The 14,091-nt window shown below is 48.7% G+C and overlaps 1 protein-coding gene across 1 annotated transcript in view; it reads left to right on the plus strand.

Annotated features, from left to right (window-relative positions):
• Positions 1–14,091, plus strand: part of atrnl1 (attractin like 1) — a 424,206-nt gene that overhangs the window by 359,815 nt on the left and 50,300 nt on the right. The gene's annotated exons all lie outside the window — the stretch shown is intronic.

The following is a 14,091-nucleotide window of genomic DNA, read 5'->3' on the forward strand; positions in this document are numbered from 1 at the left end:
CCCCCTCCCAACGCGTCTATGGTAGGGCAGGGCAGGGTATGGGTGGGCAGCAGGGAGGTGTGGGGGCCACAGCGGGGGGTCCCATGGATCAGTAGGCCCTGCACCCCCTATTCCAACCCTGTTGGGCACAACATTCCCATGGGCAGTGGAGAAAACACCAATCCTGGTACATTTCAGGCCCAAATCCGGCGCCGATGTGACGATAAGAGAAGGAGACAACTGAAACATTTCTTTTTCTATCTTTTGTGACATCGGGAGCTCAGTTACCTGATGAGTTTCCTACAGGGAATGAAGGATTGAAGCCCCACTTGTTGGTGAGGATTATATATATATATATATAGCGCCGTCTCGGTTACAGGAGATTGATTGGTGCGGTGGCGCCGCACTCCGGCCGTGTCCTGCTGCAGATTGGTCAGGATTAAGTGCCACGTTGGCCATTTCCCCTAAGTGCCTGTTCCTCTCATAGTTTCCAGATGCTGAAATCTCCTTTATGAGCGGATCAAACCCGACTTATTCACCGGCCGAGCCACCGGCCAAAGCCCCATTTTGCACTTGGGGGCCATCGCTGTAAATGACAGGAGAAGGCAGGGAAAGAATTCACGCGGTTATGTTAAAAAGAGAAAGGGTTCTGTGTCAGATCTGTCACAGCACCGGCTGGAAAATGAGCCCTTACGGCTACAAAGGAATGTGAGCTTAATGGGCCGCCCCGCCGAGCCGTATTATTGCCCCTAGCCGAGGGTTCCCGACTTGACCGGCAGAATTTTGCCAACAAATAGGACATTATTAGGTTTTATGAAAAAGATGTGATTCCAGCTGTTTAATATGAGAGCTTTGCCGACGGCCCCTAATCATTGGGTCTGTGCGGATTGGGCCTGTGTGGGCAGAACCGTCTGGGCAGTTGGCTGGGAGGCATTTATAACAGTAAAATATACTGAGACTATTTGTTCTGGATGATTATTTGCAGCCTTAGAACTATGGCTTAGTGGTTGATATTACAATGAATATCAGTGGTATTGGGCCCCTGAATCCATCAGCCATGTTTGTGGCCCCTGTGTATGGGGATAGATTAGCACTAAATGTATCTCCCCTAGTTGCCCCAATACAAGACCTAGGGGTGCATTTATTAACACTGGAGACAAACATTACCCATGATGTTGCCCATAGCAACCAATTAGATCTTTGCTTTTGTTTTCCAGCTTGTAGGTGACTGTTTAAATCTAATTCCTGATTGGTTCTTATGGACAATATCACAGGTAATGTTTGTGTCCAGTGTTAATACTCCTCTTGCGGGTCATTGGGCCCCAGGGACAGGGTAGGCAGGGTTGGACTGGGCCGGCAGGACACCGGGAAAAAACCCAGTAGGCCCCAGCCATTGTGGCCCCCACCGAGCCACCACCAAACCCTGCCAGAAAGCATCAGCACTTTCCCGCTGGCCTGGGTCTTTAGGGCAGTGGGTTCTTCAGGGCAGTGGGTTCTATGGGCAGTGGGTTCTTCAGGGCAGTGGGTCCTTTAGGGCAGTGGGTTCTTCAGGGCAGTGAGTTCTTTAGGGCAGTGAGTTCTTCAGGGCAGTGGGTTCTTCAGGGCAGTGGGTTCTATGGGCAGTGGGTTCTTCAGGGCAGTGGGTCCTTTAGGGCAGTGGGTTCTTCAGGGCAGTGGGTTCTTCAGGGCAGTGGGTTCTTCAGGGCAGTGGGTTCTTCAGGGCAGTGGGTTCTTCAGGGCAGTGAGTTCTTCAGGACAGTGAGTTCTTCGGGGCAGTGAGTTCTTTAGGGCAGTGAGTTCTTCAGGGCAGTGAGTTCTTCAGGGCAGTGAGTTCTTCAGGGCAGTGGGTTCTTCAGGGCAGTGGGTTCTTCAGGGCAGTGGGTTCTTCAGGGCAGTGGGTTCTTCAGGGCAGTGAGTTCTTCAGGACAGTGAGTTCTTCGGGGCAGTGAGTTCTTTAGGGCAGTGAGTTCTTCAGGGCAGTGGGTTCTTTAGGGCAGTGGGTTCTTCAGGGCAGTGGGTTCTTCAGGGCAGTGAGTTCTTCAGGGCAGTGGGTTCTTCAGGGCAGTGGGTTCTTCAGGGCAGTGGGTTCTTTAGGGCAGTGAGGCTTTAGGCCTGGGCAGAAGTTGTTAGGATTAATGTTCTGTTAATAAATTGGTTGTGGCTTTTTCAACCCAAAGAGATCTCTTCTTGAATATGTTTGTAAGGACTGGCGGTGATGGGTGGTTTGATAGGGACACTTGCCATATCATGCCCCAGACGCCGCCCATGTCATGCCCCTGATGCCCCCAATATCCTACCCCTGACGCCGCCCATGTCATGCCCCTGATGCCTCCAATATCCTGCCCCTGATGCCGCCCATATCCTGCCCCTGACGCAGCCCATATCCTGCCCCTGATGCCGCCCATGTTGTGCCCCTGACGCCGCCCCTATCCTGCCCCTGACACCACCCATATCCTGCCCCTGACACCGCCTATATTATGCCCCTGACACTGCCCATATCCTGCCCCTGACACCGCCCATATCCTGCCCCTGACGCCGCCCATGTTGTGCCCCTGACGCCGCCCATATTATGCCCCTGACACCGCCCATATCCTGCCCCTAACACCGCCCATATTATGCCCTGACTCCGCCCATATCCTGCCCCTGACACCGCCCATATTATACACCTGACGTGCCCATATTATGCCCCTGACACCGCCCATATCCTGCCCCTGACGCTGCCCATATTATGCCCCTGACACCGCCCATATTATGCCCCTGACTCCGCCCATATCCTGCCCCTGACACCGCCCATATTATGCCCCTAACTCCGCCCATATCCTGCCCCTGACACCGCCCATATTATGCCCCTGACTCCGCCCATATCCTGCCCCTGACTCCGCCCATATCCTGCCCCTGACACTGCCCATATTATGCCCCTGACACCGCCCATATTATGCCCCTGATGCCGCCCATATCACGGACTTGTTGATGGTGTTTATTGCGGAAATTACACTGAGAGCAGAACATTGTACTGAGCGGAACCAGGGACGTATTTATGTGCAAAGTGTCGATTCCTTTGTTCCTTGGTGAAGTTTCATCGCCTTCCAGACGATTTTTTTGCTCTTTTCAAGGATCATTTTATTCCCCGGCCGCCTCCCCTATTTGTTCCCTGATCTCCGCGGCTCCGGCGGAAGTGCCAGTTAATGGGCAGAGCTGCGGGTATAAAGAGGCCGGATTTATATCTCCCACTGACATTTACAGTGTTCCTGATTTGGAATTTTACGAGACCTGTCCGAGGGATAATTCATTGTTTCTGCCTTTGTGCCCTGTGAAAATGGCCGAAGCCACCGGCAGCGAAGCCATGGCAGCGACCCTGGGACATATTGCCGTGCCGCCATTAAGCCTCTTCCGAAAGCCAAAGTCTCGCAACTCAAAGTGTTTTTAACGACTTCAAAGTGCTTTGATTGTAAACGGCCGCTGATTTATTTATCCTATGTACTTACCTAAATTAATTTGGGCAGAACGCCCCGCGTCTCCGAACTCTCACCGCCAAATTAAAATGTTAATAATTTTAAATGGTGCGACGTCTTGAAGTTTATGGCGGTGACACGGTTTCAGAAACGGCCATTAGGACTGGAGCGAATGAGCCAAGTATGAAAATGAGGCCCCGGGATAATGTTCCTCCAGCTGCAGGAGTCACCTTGGTGATGGAAGGCTTGACGCAGCCCGTAACGGTAATACATGGCTGTCCTGTAACAGCCACATATTTATCACGAGCCGCGGATGAAGGAGGAGACTTTAAATGGGAACTCTGGGAATTCAGATGATGGCATTAACTGTCAGCTTTTATAAATCAAAAGCGGTCATTTCCAAGATGGATGACTTCACTTCTGCAGAGTCACCGTCATACGGGGTCTGAAGAACCTACTGCTATGATTAGTAATCACTGGTGTATCTAGATACTGTCCGGAACCATCATACGGGGTCGGAAGAACCTACTGCTGTGATTAGTAATCACTGGTGTATCTAGATACTGTCCGGAACCATCATACGGGGTCGGAAGAACCTACTGCTATGATTAGTAATCACTGGTGTATCTAGATACTGTCCGGAACCATCATACGGGGTCTGAAGAACCTACTGCTATGATTAGTAATCACTGGTGTATCTAGATACTGTCCGGAACCATCATACGGGGTCTGAAGAACCTACTGCTATGATTAGTAATCACTGGTGTATCTAGATACTGTCTGGCACCATCATACGGGGTCTGAAGAACCTACTGCTATGATTAGTAATCACTGGTGTATCTAGATACTGTCCAGAACCATCATACGGGGTCTGAAGAACCTACTGCTATGATTAGTAATCACTGGTGTATCTAGATACTGTCCAGAACCATCACATGGAGTGGGAAGAACCTACTGCTATGATTAGTAATCACTGGTGTATCTAGATACTGTCCGGAACCATCATACAGGGTCTGAAGAACCTACTGCTATGATTAGTAATCACTGGTGTATCTAGATACTGTCTGGCACCATCATACGGGGTCTGAAGAACATACTGCTATGATTAGTAATCACTGGTGTATCTAGATACTGTCCGGAACCATCATACGGGGTCTGAAGAACCTACTGCTATGATTAGTAATCACTGGTGTATCTAGATACTGTCCGGAACCATCATACGGGGGTCTGAAGAACCTACTGCATGATTAGTAATCACTGGTGTATCTAGATACTGTCTGGCACCATCATACGGGGTCTGAAGAAACGACTGCTATGATTAGTAATCACTGGTGTATCTAGATACTGTCTGGCACCATCATACGGGGTCTGAAGAACCTACTGCTATGATTAGTAATCACTGGTGTATCTAGATACTGTCCGGAACCATCATACGGGGTCTGAAGCACCTACTGCTATGATTAGTAATCACTGGTGTATCTAGATACTGTCCGGAACCATCATACGGGGTCTGAAGAACCTACTGCTATGATTAGTAATCACTGGTGTATCTAGATACTGTCCAGAACCATCACATGGAGTGGGAAGAACCTACTGCTATGATTAGTAATCACTGGTGTATCTAGATACTGTCCGGAACCATCATACAGGTCTGAAGAACCTACTGCTATGATTAGTAATCACTGGTGTATCTAGATACTGTCTGGCACCATCATACGGGGTCTGAAGAACCTACTGCTATGATTAGTAATCACTGGTGTATCTAGATACTGTCCGGAACCATCATACGGGGTCTGAAGCACCTACTGCTATGATTAGTAATCACTGGTGTATCTAGATACTGTCCGGAACCATCATACGGGGTCTGAAGAACCTACTGCTATGATTAGTAATCACTGGTGTATCTAGATACTGTCCAGAACCATCATACGGGGTCTGAAGAACCTACTGCTATGATTAGTAATCACTGGTGTATCTAGATACTGTCTGGCACCATCATACGGGGTCTGAAGAACCTACTGCTATGATTAGTAATCACTGATGTATCTAGATACTGTCCAGAACCATCACATGGAGTGGGAAGAACCTACTGCTATGATTAGTAATCACTGGTGTATCTAGATACTGTCTGGCACCATCATGGAAGTGCTCGATATCTACATTTGCACTATGGAACCCAAGTGATAGCGCCTTGATAGGAACCAGGGCTTCAGTGGGACAGCCCTTTGCTAAGTCATAGACAGCGAAGCTGTGGCTCAGCATTGGTGGATAGAGAATGTCAGTCTTTTTCAGCCATCTTGTATTGAAAGTGTAGGCTTGGGTAGGAAGAACCACGGGTAGACTAGATGGGCCATTCCAAACCCTACATTGGTGGTTAGAGAATGTCAGTCTTTGTCAGCCATCTTGTATTGAAAGTGTAGGCTTGGGTAGGAAGAACCACGGGTAGACTAGATGGGCCATTCCAAACCCTACATTGGTGAAGACCACGGATAAAGACCAAAGTGAAACAGATTGATATCTGAGATGGGTTGTTAGGGTTGGAACACAAAGCTTTGAGGAGAACATTACAATTAAGGATTTGGAAGAGGAAAGTCATTGGTATTTGTCATGGAGTTACAGTGGGGAATACTGGGAGTAACTGGACCTTATGATGGAGGAGAAGAGTAGGAGTGGCCTACTGTAATATGCATGGGGCAAAGGATAGATACAGATATATCAAAATAGCAGTCTTAATTCATTTGTTTGGCAACAGTTTAGATATTGGGCCCCAATCAGCATCCGCGTGTATATGTCTGATAGGCTGTATATTCCTACATTGCTGTCATTATAAAGTGAGCGCGACATGGTGTTCTCATCCAACCGTTGAGCAGATAATTACTACAAACGAATATATAAATGCCCAAGTCATTGATTCAGAGCAATTTCCTGCCAACATGTCCCGCCCAGTGACATCATGCCCCGCCCCCTGCCCAGAGTTAGCCACCATAAAAGGTAGCCGCCCTACCAGTAAGAAACCTAGTGGGCCCCAGTCTTCATGGGCACCACCCACCCAGACTCAATCTCCTGCCCAGACTACCCACTCTCCCTGGCCAAACCCGAGCACAATGCATAATTAATGAGGTGGGAGGTGCAAGCCATAGTGGGCGTGCGAGGGGGGGGGAAACGTAGACATTGAAATTCTGAGACAATTTGCAATTGGTTTTCATTTTTTATGTTTTTTAGTTATTTAGCTTTTTGTTCAGCAGCTCCCCAGTTTGGTATTTCAGCAGCTGGTTGCTAGGGTCTTGTTTTCCTCAGCAACCAGGGAGTGGTTTAAATGAGAGGCTGGAATATGAATAGGGGAGGGGCTGAATAGAAAGATAAGGAATAAAAAGTAACAATAGCAATAAAACTGGAGCCTCACAGAGCAATAGGGTTTGGCTGCTGGGGTCAGTGACCCCCGTTGTAAAGTATGAAAAGCTGGAGGCAAATAACTTGAAGACTATAAAAAATAAATAATAAAGACCAATTGCAAAGTTGCTAGGAATAGGATACTAAAGTTAAGGTGAACCACCCGTTTAAAGTCAGACTCCCCGATGGGCCGCAGTCGGACCCTGATCATTAGGAACACAAACACCGGAGCCTCATTTAAAGGGAAACTAAACCCCCAGAATGAATACGTAACCAACAGACAGTTTATATTATATTAAGTGGCCTATTAAAGAATCTCCCCAAACTGGAATATATATATCAGTAAATATTGCCCTTTTACATCCTTTCCCTTGAGCCGCCATTTAGTGATGGGCTGTGTGCCCCCTCAGAGATCAGCTGACAGGAAGTGATGCAGCTCTAACTGTAACAGGAAGTAGTGTGGGAGCAAAAGGCAGAACTCCGGCCATTCATTGGCTGATGGGGCCTAGCATGTATGTGTGCCTTGGCTTGTTTGTGTGCACTGTGACTCCTATGATCCCAGGGGGGCGGAGCTTAGTACTTAAAATGGCAGTTTCCTATTTAGGATTACCCAATGGCACATACTGCTAAACAAGTATATTGATATGAAAATGGTTTATTTATATGAAGCAGATGAGCTGTTTATGGGATATATTTGTATAGAGACCTACAATATTCGCAACTGCCTCCGCCGGCTTTAATGGAAATATTTCCCATCATGCCCCTTGTTGGGAATCAAAGAAGACATGTGACAAACCGTCTCTAAACGATATTACAAACTATGCGGCAGGATCTGAGCCAATTAGATCTGTTTGTTTCTCCCAGAGAACGTCGGTTTGTCTGTAGATTTACATTGGAAATGTGCCCCCTCATTACCGGGGGTAGAACGCCGGCCTGGGATTGCGCAGCCATTTCTGATTGGCACATACAGCGGGCGCTGGGAGACCTGTCCCACTTTCTACCCCCTCGTTCTCCGTTCCGCCCGCTCTCGGGGGACGCCGCGCCAAAGTTCCTTGTATTTTTGTCGTTCCGTCGGCTCTTTCTCTTCTTCGGTTCCGGAGTTTCCTGCCGACATTTATCTTCATTTAAAGCAGATTTCAGACGCCGTTGAAATGAAGGCAATTTTTCTCCGAGTCCGAGAAATTCCCTTTCCCTTTTTCTGGTTATTTCCCAATGGCCGCCCACTTAACGGTTTTCTAACAAAGCCGTAAATTATCGGCGGCCGCGAGACGCGTTTGGATGCAGAATTGCAATGATATTTCTCATTCTGTTTAACTGGTAATGGGGTGCCATATTGATGCCCAAGTCGGCTCCATAGTCAGGGCTATTGGCTGCGGGTTAATCACTCACTGAGGCAGCCGCACCTCAAATGTTCTTTAATCCTCAATGACCAAAGGGCTTTCAGAGGCTCAGCGCCCCCCCAGCCCAAAGCGCTCACTTTAATATGCAATTATTACTTCCTTATCCTATTTTTTTCATAGCGATATAATTATAATTCTGCTTTCCTGCGGTGCCTCCGAGATTATATAGAGAGAAAGAGATTTGGGTTTTTTTTAAATGTAAATGGAAGAACACAAAGCTATGAACAGAGCCTTCATTTGAAAAGATCTAGCAGGGTAGAACTATAGGCCTCACCCATTAAATAGCAGAAATGATAGCGTTGGGGGGGATAATAGCCTCTGGGAAGGGACTGGGGCCGTGGGATAGCAGGTATAGTAGGGAGAGATGGTGCCTATAGTAGCAGTGGGGGGATAATAGCCTCTGGGAAGGGACTGGGGCTGTGGGATAGCAGGTATAGTAGGGAGAGATGGTGCCTATAGTAGCAGTGGGATAATAGCCTCTGGGAAGGGACTGGGGCTGTGGGATAGCAGGTATAGTAGGGAGAGATGGTGCCTATAGTAGCAGTGGGGGATAATAGCCTCTGGGAAGGGACTGGGGCTGTGGGATAGCAGGTATAGTAGGGACAGATGGTGCCTATAGTAGCAGTGGGGGGATAATAGCCTCTGGGAAGGGACTGGGGCTGTGGGATAGCAGGTATAGTAGGGAGAGATGGTGCCTATAGTAGCAGTGGGGGGATAATAGCCTCTGGGAAGGGACTGGGGCTGTGGGATAGCAGGTATAGTAGGGAGAGATGGTACCTATAGTAGCAGTGGGGGGATAATAGCCTCTGGGAAGGGACTGGGGCTGTGGGATAGCAGGTATAGTAGGGAGAGATGGTGCCTATAGTAGCAGTGGGATAATAGCCTCTGGGAAGGGACTGGGGCTGTGGGATAGCAGGTATAGTAGGGAGAGATGGTGCCTATAGTAGCAGTGGGGGGATAATAGCCTCTGGGAAGGGACTGGGGCTGTGGGATAGCAGGTATAGTAGGGAGAGATGGTGCCTATAGTAGCAGTGGGGGGGATAGTAGCCTCTGGGAAGGGACTGGGGCCGTGGGATAGCAGGTATAGTAGGGAGAGATGGTGCCTATAGTAGCAGTGGGATAATAGCCTCTGGGAAGGGACTGGGGCTGTGGGATAGCAGGTATAGTAGGGAGAGATGGTGCCTATAGTAGCAGTGGGGGATAATAGCCTCTGGGAAGGGACTGGGGCTGTGGGATAGCAGGTATAGTAGGGAGAGATGGTACCTATAGTAGCAGTGGGGAGATAATAGCCTCTGGGAAGGGACTGGGGCTGTGGGATAGCAGGTATAGTAGGGAGAGATGGTGCCTATAGTAGCAGTGGGGGGATAATAGCCTCTGGGAAGGGACTGGGGCTGTGGGATAGCAGGTATAGTAGGGAGAGATGGTGCCTATAGTAGCAGTGGGGGGATAATAGCCTCTGGGAAGGGACTGGGGCTGTGGGATAGCAGGTATAGTAGGGAGAGATGGTGCCTATAGTATCAGTGGGGGGATAATAGCCTCTGGGAAGGGACTGGGGCTGTGGGATAGCAGGTATAGTAGGGAGAGATGGTGCCTATAGTAGCAGTGGGGGATAATAGCCTCTGGGAAGGGACTGGGGCTGTGGGATAGCAGGTATAGTAGGGAGAGATGGTGCCTATAGTAGCAGTGGGGGGATAATAGCCTCTGGGAAGGGACTGGGGCTGTGGGATAGCAGGTATAGTAGGGAGAGATGGTGCCTATAGTAGCAGTGGGGGGATAATAGCCTCTGGGAAGGGACTGGGGCTGTGGGATAGCAGGTATAGTAGGGAGAGATGGTGCCTATAGTAGCAGTGGGGGGAAGGACTAAGTAGTATTTCAGTAATATTGTGTTTGTACCTGTAGGACCAGACTCGCTGTGTAATTAAGGTTTAAGTGCCGCAGACCATGGTGTTGGCAGTTGTAGAGCAGTTTGGGGGCCGGGAGTGTAACGGCTCCAATCTCTGTTTCTTGTTTGTTCCTAATTGGGAATGGGGGCCAGCGAGCGCCTCGGTGCCGTTTTCCTTATTAACTTTTAATTTCCTGGAGGAAATGGGCAATCGCTGGGGCAGCAGATGAATATAAATGTGTCCCAAGCCGCTCGCTGTTGGATTTTATTGTTTGTTAAATTCTGTTGCTCCGAAAAGCAAAGCAGCTTCCAGTCTGTGTTTGTGCGGATAATTATTCCTCCTTCTGATTCACGCACCTCTGCATCTGGGCATAAATATTAATATATAACATATTATCTGCTGGCCTGATTAGCTGCTATGGAGGGAAGCCGAGACCCCCCCAGGGGGACAGCTGGAAATGCCCAAGGGGCCGTCGGATTGTAATCCCTGTGTTCCCACATAGGAAAGCATTTATTTTCTTTGTTTTATGTAATAGACACTGTGCTCTGTTATACAGATAGCTAGAATCTCAGCCATAAAGCAGGGCAGGACTGCTGCTTACAATGGGGGGGGGGGGGATAGGATCTGTGCCACTGTGACAGAATGCTCTGTTATACAGATAGCTAGAATCTCAGCCATAAAGCAGGGCAGGACTGCTGCTTACAATGGGGGGATCAGATAGGATCTGTGCCACTGTGACAGAATGCTCTGTTATACAGATAGCTAGAATCTCAGCCATAAAGCAGGGCAGGACTGCTGCTTACAATGGGGGGGGATCAGATAGGATCTGTGCCACTGTGACAGAATGCTCTGTTATACAGATAGCTAGAATCTCAGCCATAAAGCAGGGCAGGACTGCTGCTTACAATGAGGGATCAGATAGGATCTGTGCCACTGTGACAGAATGCTCTGTTATACAGATAGCTAGAATCTCAGCCATAAAGCAGGGCAGGACTGCTGCTTACAATGGGGGGATCAGATAGGATCTGTGCCACTGTGACAGAATGCTCTGTTATACAGATAGCTAGAATCTCAGCCATAAAGCAGGGCAGGACTGCTGCTTACAATGGGGGGGGGGGGGGATAGGATCTGTGCCACTGTGACAGAATGCTCTGTTATACAGATAGCTAGAATCTCAGCCATAAAGCAGGGCAGGACTGCTGCTTACAATGGGGGGGATCAGATAGGATCTGTGCCACTGTGACAGAATGCTCTGTTATACAGATAGCTAGAATCTCAGCCATAAAGCAGGGCAGGACTGCTGCTTACAATGGGGGGGGGATAGGATCTGTGCCACTGTGACAGAATGCTCTGTTATACAGATAGCTAGAATCTCAGCCATAAAGCAGGGCAGGACTGCTGCTTACAATGGGGGGGATCAGATAGGATCTGTGCCACTGTGACAGAATGTTCTGTTATACAGATAGCTAGAATCTCAGCCATAAAGCAGGGCAGGACTGCTGCTAACGCTCTGATCTCTGTAGCAGTTTAGGAGTGTACACGTACAAATGCCTCTCATTGTTTTTCCTAGAGGGGCTTCAGCTCATTAATATCCCTGTAACGACTCTGCGTTCCTGATTAGCCGGTATTTGTGAGTGCACTTATCTGTGACTTCTTATTAACGAACTCGTGTAAAAGTCTCTCTTTTAATTTCCTTTGTTAATTAAAGGCTTTTTTTCTCCTTGTTCCTGTGGTTGCGCGGCTGCAGCGCCAGGTTGGGGGGATCCCGTTGCTCCATCCATCATGGCTGTCAGGGGAGCTGATGGGCTGTTACCGTGCATTTAAGTAATAGTAACGCTTGATTGAAACAAATACTCTCTTGCCGGCTAATTTGCCAGTCTGTGAACAGGAGCCGCGAGTCAATCAGGTGTTTGTGTGACTCGTGTTCAGCGCCTGGAAATGGCCGCCCCTGGGCCGGGACTCAGGGATTGTACTGGGGCACACTAATCTCTGGGATCCTTCAACTTAATCACCGGGGCTGATCCAACCGTTATACAGAGTAATGGCACAGGGGGTGTAGATCTGAGCTCCATGTCTCCTTGTCCCACTGTCTCCATCTTGTCCTACTGTCTCCATCTTGTCCTACTGTCTCCATCTTGTCCTACTTTCTCCATCTTGCCCTACTGTCTCCATCTTGCCCTACTGTCTCCATCTTGCCCTACTGTCTCCATCTTGCCCTACTGTCTCCATCTTGCCCTACAGTCTCCATCTTGCCCTACTGTCTCCATCCTCCCCTACTGTCTCCATCCTCCCCTACTGTCTCCATCTTGCCCTACTGTCTCCATCTTGCCCTACAGTCTCCATCTTGCCCTACAGTCTCCATCTTGCCCTACTGTCTCCATCTTGCCCTACAGTCTCCATCTTGCCCTACAGTCTCCATCTTGCCCTACTTTCTCCATCTTGCCCTACTGTCTCCATCTTGCCCTACTGTTTCCATCTTGCCTTACAGTCTCCATCTTGCCCTACTGTCTCCATCTTGCCCTACTGTCTCCATCTTGCCCTACTGTCTCCATCTTGTCCTACTGTCTCCATCTTGTCCTACTGTCTCCATCTTGCCCTACAGTCTCCATCTTGTCCTACTGTTTCCATCTTGCCCTACTGTCTCCATCTTGCCCTACAGTCTCCATCTTGCCTTACAGTCTCCATCTTGCCCTACTGTCTCCCTCTTGTCCTACTTTCTCCATCTTGCCCTACTGTCTCCATCTTGCCCTACTGTCTCCATCTTGCCCTACTGTCTCCATCTTGCCCTACTGTCTCCATCTTGCCCTACAGTCTCCATCTTGCCCTACTGTCTCCATCCTCCCCTACTGTCTCCATCCTCCCCTACTGTCTCCATCTTGCCCTACTGTCTCCATCTTGTCCTACTGTCTCCATCTTGCCCTACAGTCTCCATCTTGCCCTACTGTCTCCATCTTGCCCTACAGTCTCCATCTTGCCCTACAGTCTCCATCTTGCCCTACTGTCTCAATCTTGCCCTACAGTCTCCATCTTGCCCTACAGTCTCCATCTTGCCTTACAGTCTCCATCTTGCCCTACTGTTTCCATCTTGCCCTACTGTCTCCATCTTGCCCTACTGTCTCCATCTTGTCCTACTGTCTCCATCTTGCCCTACAGTCTCCATCTTGCCCTACTGTCTCCATCTTGCCCTACTGTCTCCATCTTGCTCTACTGTCTCCATCTTGCCCTACTGTCTCCATCTTGCCCTACTGTCCCCATCTTATTCTACTGTCTTCATCTTTTCATATCAGCCCCATACTAGTGACACAGTTATGGGGGGGCCCCAGTATGTTTGGGGCTCAGAGCATTCACTCAAAACCCAATTATAATCCACAAATTAGAGCTGCCTCAGTGAAACCTCAGTAAGCCTCTTTCTTGCTTTTATCATATTAACTCTTGAGCCTGAGTTCAATTCCGACCAGGGCACTTGGAGATGGTACGTCCCCCCTTTATTTGCTTGGGGGGCTCTGATCTCCTTCTACACTTCAATACCAAGTTATGAGATTGATTGGCTTTGGATGAGACCCCAATGTGTCATAGGGAAGACTGTTAGCTCCGCTGGCGCCGGGACGCCCCTTGGGTGGGCTGTACCCTAATAACTCAACTTTCTGCGCAAAATGTTCCTTAATAAATTGACTTGGGGAAATGTTTTAATAAGTTTGGAACGAAATGTTCTGAAATGATTTGACTTTGGGGAACAGAACATCAGCATTTATTACATTTATTGTGTCGAATGTCTCATTATCCACATTAACCTCAATCAGGGGTTCCCATGCATTGCCCTCCTACTGCATGCTGGGAAAGCATGGTCATGTGACTCTCATGGCATCAAATCTTTCTGTATCCCCCGGCTCTGCTGTTCCCTATAAATACTGACCCAGTTGGTCTCACATTGGATCTGTTATTTTTTCTTTAGTTTTTAGGAAACCACAATATCCCAATAGATTAATA

Source organism: Xenopus tropicalis, chromosome 7, assembly GCF_000004195.4.
Source record: "Xenopus tropicalis strain Nigerian chromosome 7, UCB_Xtro_10.0, whole genome shotgun sequence".
In the NCBI taxonomy this organism is placed as follows: Eukaryota; Metazoa; Chordata; class Amphibia; order Anura; family Pipidae; genus Xenopus; species Xenopus tropicalis.